This window comes from Otolemur garnettii, unplaced genomic scaffold, assembly GCF_000181295.1.
Source record: "Otolemur garnettii isolate 467f Iridium unplaced genomic scaffold, OtoGar3 scaffold00001, whole genome shotgun sequence".
NCBI lineage: Eukaryota > Metazoa > Chordata > Mammalia > Primates > Galagidae > Otolemur > Otolemur garnettii.
The window spans coordinates 72919142-72925717 of NW_003852396.1; the positions used below are offsets into that span (position 1 = coordinate 72919142).

At 41.5% G+C, this 6576-nt stretch overlaps 1 protein-coding gene across 1 annotated transcript in view; it reads right to left on the reverse strand.

The window, feature by feature from the left end:
- Positions 1–6576, reverse strand: part of FNBP4 (formin binding protein 4) — a 46346-nt gene that overhangs the window by 37830 nt on the left and 1940 nt on the right. The window lies entirely within an intron of this gene.

Genomic DNA, 6576 nt, shown 5'->3' on the forward strand with positions numbered 1-6576 from the left:
ACTCTACCCAGGGGGACAGCTTGAGGCTTTGTCTCAAAAAAAAAAAAAAAAAAAAAAGCCTCTTGAAGCAAGTTTACTGAGTTATGAAAAATGGTGGCATTTTGGGAACTTTTGGAGAAACAATAGCTGCACAACTTTTCAAAAAAAACCTGATTTAAAAAATTTGTTTGCCAGGCTCAGCTCAGTGAGTAAGTGGAGTAAGTGAGTAAATGGAGGCTGGCAGGTTTGAGCCTGGACAAGGACTGCAAAACAATGACAATTACAACCAAAAAAATAGCTGGGTGTTGAGTGGTGCCTGTGGCTCAAGGAGTATGGCACCAGCCCCATATACCAGAGGTGACAGGTTCAAGCTCTGCCCTGGCCAAAACTGCAAAAAAAAAAAAAAAAAGTCAGGCATTGTGGCAGGCGCCTACAGTCCCATTTACTCAGGAGCCTGAGGCAAGAGAATCGCTTAAGCCCAAGAGTTTGGGGTTGCTGTGAGCTGTGATGCCAAGGCACTCCACCAAGGGTGACATAGTGATACTGTCTCAAAAAAAAATTTGTTTGTCAAACTCCAAAAAACTCCAGCCACTTCAAAATAAACCAGCAGAACATTGTCATCACCCAGTAAAGCTATAGGTTTCACCACATGCACCAAACAAATCTATAGGGTAGTTTTAGCAGTCCTCTTTTCAAGAATTTATTTTACACTTATTATAGCATACATTATGGGTTTTTATTTGTTTTTTTTTTTTTGAGACAGAGTCTCAAGCTGTTGTCCTGGGTAGAGTGCTGTGGCATCACAGCTCACAGCAACCTCCAACTCCTGGGCTCAAGCTAGTCTCCTGCCTCTGCCTCCCAAATAGCTGGGACTACAGGCACCTGCCACAACGCCTGGCTATTTTTTGGTTGTAGCCATCACTGTTGTTTGGCAGGCCCAGGCTGGATTCGAACCTGCCACCTTAGGTGTATGTGGCTGGCGCTTTAGCCTCTTGAACCACAGGCGCCGAGCCACATTATGTTATTTTAAACACTGATATTAACTCCCTAAAGATAAAGCAATGACAAAAAGTTTACCTTATTAGAAACAAGATACGCCATCACTTATTGCCTTCAAACATTATTGCACTTCATAATTTGACGACGCATTCATGAGACAATCTGCACACTAGTTTAATAGACAAGTAACACCACCCTTAAGCAGACATGACTGTCCTAAATTGTTTGTTTGGTTACGAATTTTACAAACATTATTATATTAGCAGTAACGTTAGAGCTGGAGAGTATTGTGCCTTCTAGAAGCTGCATGGCGGGGACCACCAACAGTATGGTAGAAGGCCATGGCTCCTCAGCCTGCACATCTCCCTGTGCTTGAGGACTGGTTTGGTGATCCACTGGGTGTCAGGATTTTTTCTGATAGCTTTATGGAACGGCTCAATGAGGATAACCTCAAAAAATTTCTACGTCAAATCTTCACCAACCCAGTAAGAATTCAGGACTCTTAGAGGAGGATGCTTAAGTGGATGTTTCTTCTGACATTTTCCTGTTATCACTCTTATTTTTTTGAGGCTTGTTGGTCAATTTTAATTTTCTGAACATGAGGTAACTACCGTAAGAGTAGGACTACTGATTAAGAAATTTCTTGGCTCAGCACCTGTAGCTCAAGCGGCCAAGGTGACAGCCACATACACCAGAGCTGGTGGGTTTGAATCCAGCCCGGGCCTGCCAAAACAACAAGGACAACTACAACCAAAAAATAGCCAGGTGTTGTGGCGGGCACCTGTAGTCCCAGTTACTCAGGAGGCTGAGGCAAGAGAATCGGAGATTGCTGTGAGCTATGATGCCACAGTCCTCTACTGAAGGGTGACAAAGTGAGACTCTATCTCAAAAAAAAAAAAGAAAATAGAAATTTTTGGAACTTTGTCTGGAACTGCTGAGCTCAGGCAATCCACTGGCCTCAGTCTCGCAGAGTGCTAGGATTACAGTGTGAGCCACTGACCTCGCCTGAGGAAATTTCTGTATGGTAAAAATCTGCACGTTAGTACTCAGCACTGATGGATTCTGGAGAGTACAGCTAGTTTAGTGACATCCATAGAAATAACTACTCAGGTTACTGGCCTTAGTTCTACATTCTTTGGTAAAAGGTTCCAACCATGTGAGCTGCATGGAATTTTCATTACAAAATTCCCCAGCTCATATGTAATACATTTAGTCAAGGTTCCATCTATTCCCACTTCCTTCACCTTAGAGCTAATCACACACAGTACATACCCCAAATTTCCTCCAACTTCCTAATAACATGAGTATTAAATTACCAAAGTAAATAATATTAAACTTCATAGTTGTGGGAAATTGGCACAGTTAATATTATCAGAAACGGCTTGGCGCATGTGGCTCAAGTGGCTAAGGCGCCAGCCACATACACCTAAGGTGGCGGGTTCGAATCCCCAGTCCGGGCCCGCCAAACAACAATGATGGCTGCAACCAAAAAATGGCCAGGCGTTGTGGCGGGCACCTGTAGTCCCAGCTACTTGGGAGGCTGAGGCAGGAGACTCGCTTGAGCCCAGGAGTTGGAGGTTGCTGTGAGTGTGATGCCATGGCACTCTACCCAGGGGGATAGCTTGAGGCTCCGTCCCAAAAAAAAAAAAAAAAAAAATATTATCAGAAACATAAATTGAGGCAGGCATAGTGGCTCATGTCTGTGATCCTAGCACTCTGGGAGGTTGACGAGTTCTAGACTAGCCTGAGCAAAAACAAGACTCCGTCTCTACTAAAAATAGAAAAACTGAGGCAAGAGGATCACTTGAGCCCAAGAGTCTGAAGTTGCTGTAAGCTGTGATGCTATAGCACTCTACCCAGGGTGACAGTTTGAAACTTTGTCTCAAAAAAAAAGGAAAAGAAATAAATTGATTTAATATTTTTTAAGCACAATCTGATAAGAAGTACAAAGAGCTACAGAAATTAAGTTTTTTCAGCTAGAATTATCTTTGATATTACAACTCTAGGAAATAACTTAAAAAAACATTCACAAAGCTTTAGCAGCTTGCATTAAACAACTGAAAACTGTAAACAACTCTTCTTAAATATGGGGCTGGCAAAGCAAATTATAGCACTGTACTTGAGGTAGTACCATTTTGTGATTAATCAGGCCATTACAAGATGACATGAAATAACACTAAAGGGATTAAAGATAAAGCTGAAGGAATAAAAGCAAGCCATAAAATGGATGCACATTCCACACAAACCTCTGAAAATTTAGTGCATATGCTTCTAAGGAAAGGCATGAATTCAAAATAACACTGATAACTGGGAGAGGTAGCTATGCCTATAATCCTAACACTCTGGGACGCCAAGGCAGAAGGTACTGCATGAGCTCAGGTGTTGAGACCATCCTCAGTAAGATCAAGACCAAGTTTCTACTAAAAACAGAAAAAAATTAGCTGGGTTACTGTGGCCCAACCTATAGTCTCAGCTACTTGAGAGGCTGAGGCAGATCACTTCAGCCCAAGAGTTCAAGACCAGTTTGGGCAACATGCCAAGACTCTTTAAACAAAAGTAATAAAATCTTTTTGGAAGGCTGAGGCAAGAGAATGGCTTAAACCCAAGAGTTTGAGGGTGCTGTGAGCTGTGATGCCATAGCACTCTACTCAGGGTGATAGCTTGGGAATCTGTCTATAAATAAATAAATAAAAGCCTTAATCACACCCTACCCTACTATTAAGGTTTAGTACTACTTTAAACCTGAGGAAGCAAGGCTTTTCTTTTTTAAATCAACTTCCTGAGAAGCAAGGCCATATGCCAAGGCTACAGTCCTTAAGAATCTTTTTCTGAGAGAAGTGATAACCCCTCAAACCTCAGTGTGCTTACCTTTGAGGAACAGTGCCATATAATTTGCAAACCAACTAACTACATCCAGCAGTAAATTACTAATCTTAGGTATATACCTGTTGTAATTTGCATGTGTGCCCTAAAGTGCATGTTTCGGAAACATAATCCTTAATGCAAGAATATTGCACGGAGGGATCTAATGTAAGGTGACTTTCAAACCATAGCAGTAATCAAGGAAGTTTCTCCTATGAACATTTATGTTCTATACATAATACGTGAGTCTATTAAGACTCAAGTGAAAAATCTGCAAACACAAAATGGTTATTACCTATTTCTGAAATTTCACTCATAATCAAATCTTAGCTTTTTTAAAATTTTAGATTAATACAAGGGTACATATAATAAGTTACATTGGGTTTTTTTAAATTTCAGATTAACATACAGGTACATAGGATTAGGTTAAATTGTTCAAGTCTTAGCTTTTTTAACTTAAACCACACTGGTATTTTTCTAAAGTGGTAAATGGTGAGGAAAGAGAAATAAGCATTTATCATTTTAGATATCAACTAGTATAAAAAGTATTCCAATCTGAAAATAAAATACTACCAATTAAAAAGTATTATGTAACAGCTAACTTTTTGTTTTTTTTGGACACAGAGTTTCACCATGTTGTCTTTGGCAGAGTGCTATGGCATCACAGCTCACAGCAACCTCAAACTCCTGGGCTCATGCAATTCTCTTGCCTTAGCCTCCTGAGTAGCTGGGACTATAGGTGCCCACCACAATGCCCAGCTATTTTTTGTTGCAGTTGTCATTGTTGTAGCTGGTCCAGGTTGGGTTCAAACCTATCAGCCTTGGTGTACAAGGCTGGCGCCATAACCACTGTGCTATGGGCACCTAGCCAACATCTAATATATTTTAATCTTTCTTTCTTTTTCTTTGAGACAGAGTTTCACTTTGTTGCCCTTGGTAGAGTGCCACAGAGTCATAGCTCACAGCAACCTCAAACTCTTGGGCTCAAGGGATTCTCTTGCCTCAGCCTCCTGAGTAGCTGGGATTACAGGCACCTGCCACAATGCCTGGCTATTTTTAGAGATTAAGTTTTGCTCTGGCTCAGGCTGGTCTCGAACCTGTGAGCTCAGGGAATCCACCCACCTTGGCCTCCCAGAGTGCTAGGATTACATGCATGAGCCACTGCTCCTGGCCTGCCACCTTGTCCAGCCTTTTAAAACTTTCAAGATAGAGAGGAGTAGAGAAAATTAACATCCTCAGTACTATGTTAGAGTTTTACACACATTATTCAATCTAATCCTCAAATCAGGACTGTAAGATAAATGAAATTCGACCCAATTAATAATTTTCCTAGCAAGGGTGTCCAACTTATTGACTTGTCTGCACCATATTACAAGAGTTGTCTTGGACCACACGTTAAATACACAAACACTAACAAAAGCTGATAAACAAAGTCTGATATCTCCATGCAGACCCTGGGGCCACAGGATGGACACCGTGGTAGAATCTCAGAGTGAACGCTAAAATGATGATATGAACACAGCTTTATTTACAAAACGATTTTTGCAAATACAGTATTCGTCTGTGCTTAAAAATATGTAATAAGAGTGACGTTAAGGTCAATAAATATTTGTCAGGTACCAATTTACGAAGTATTATAAAATGACAGAATATGCAGAGTGCAGGGGCTCACACCTATAATCCCAGCAACTAGGATGGTTGAGGTGGGAGGACTGATCGCTTGAAGCCAGGAAACACAGTGCCAAAAATTTTAAAAATTAGCCAGGCATGATGGTGTGTGCTTATAGTCCTAGTCAGGAAGCTGTGGTAGTAGGATCATTTAAGCTCAGGAGTTCAAGGTTGCAGTGAGCTATGATTGCAATACTGCATTCTAAGCCAGGCAAGAGTGAGATCCTGTCTCTAAAAAAAAAAAAAAAAAAAGAAAAGAAAAAAGGGCAACACCCATAGCTCAGTGGATAGGGAGCCAGCCACATACACTGAGACTGGAAGGTTCGAACCCAGCCTGGGCTAGCTAAAACAATGACAAGTGTAACAAAAAAAAAAAACAAAAACCAAAAACCAAAAACCCACAGCTGGGCATTATGGTAAGCGCCTGTAGTCCCAGCTACCTGGGAGGCTGAGACAAGAGAATTGCTCAAGCCCAGGAGTTTGAGGTTACTGTAAGCTGTGATGCCACAGCACTCTACTGAAGGCAACATAATGAGACTGTCTCCACAAATAAATAAATAAATGAGAGAGAGAAAAAGATAGAAAGAAAAGGAACAGAATGAAATTCAAGCCACGGCTGGTGGTCCCTGAAGAACACCAAGCTAGCAAGAAGGCCAGAAAACTGGATATAAAATATAGCATTAAAAGAAAAAGTAGTATTAAGCACGTTGGGTACAGGAAAAGTGACAAAATTCCCTTTGGTTAAAGTTTATATATTGTAATCCTAGCACTTTGTGAGGCTGAGGTGAGTGGATTGCCCAAGCTCTTGAGTTCGAGACCAGCCTGAGCCAGAGCGAGACCTCTTCTGTGAAAATAGCTGGGTGTTGGTTCAGCTGAGTAGGCCGCCAGCCACATACACAGAAGCTAGTGAGTTCCCAGCCCAGGCCTGCTAAATGACAATGACAACTGCACCCAAAAAATAGCCAGGCATTGTGGCTGGTGCCTGTAGTCCCAGCTACTTGGGAGGCTGAGGCAAGAGAATTGCTTAAGCCCAAGAGTTTGAGGTTGTTGTGAGCTGTGACATCATAG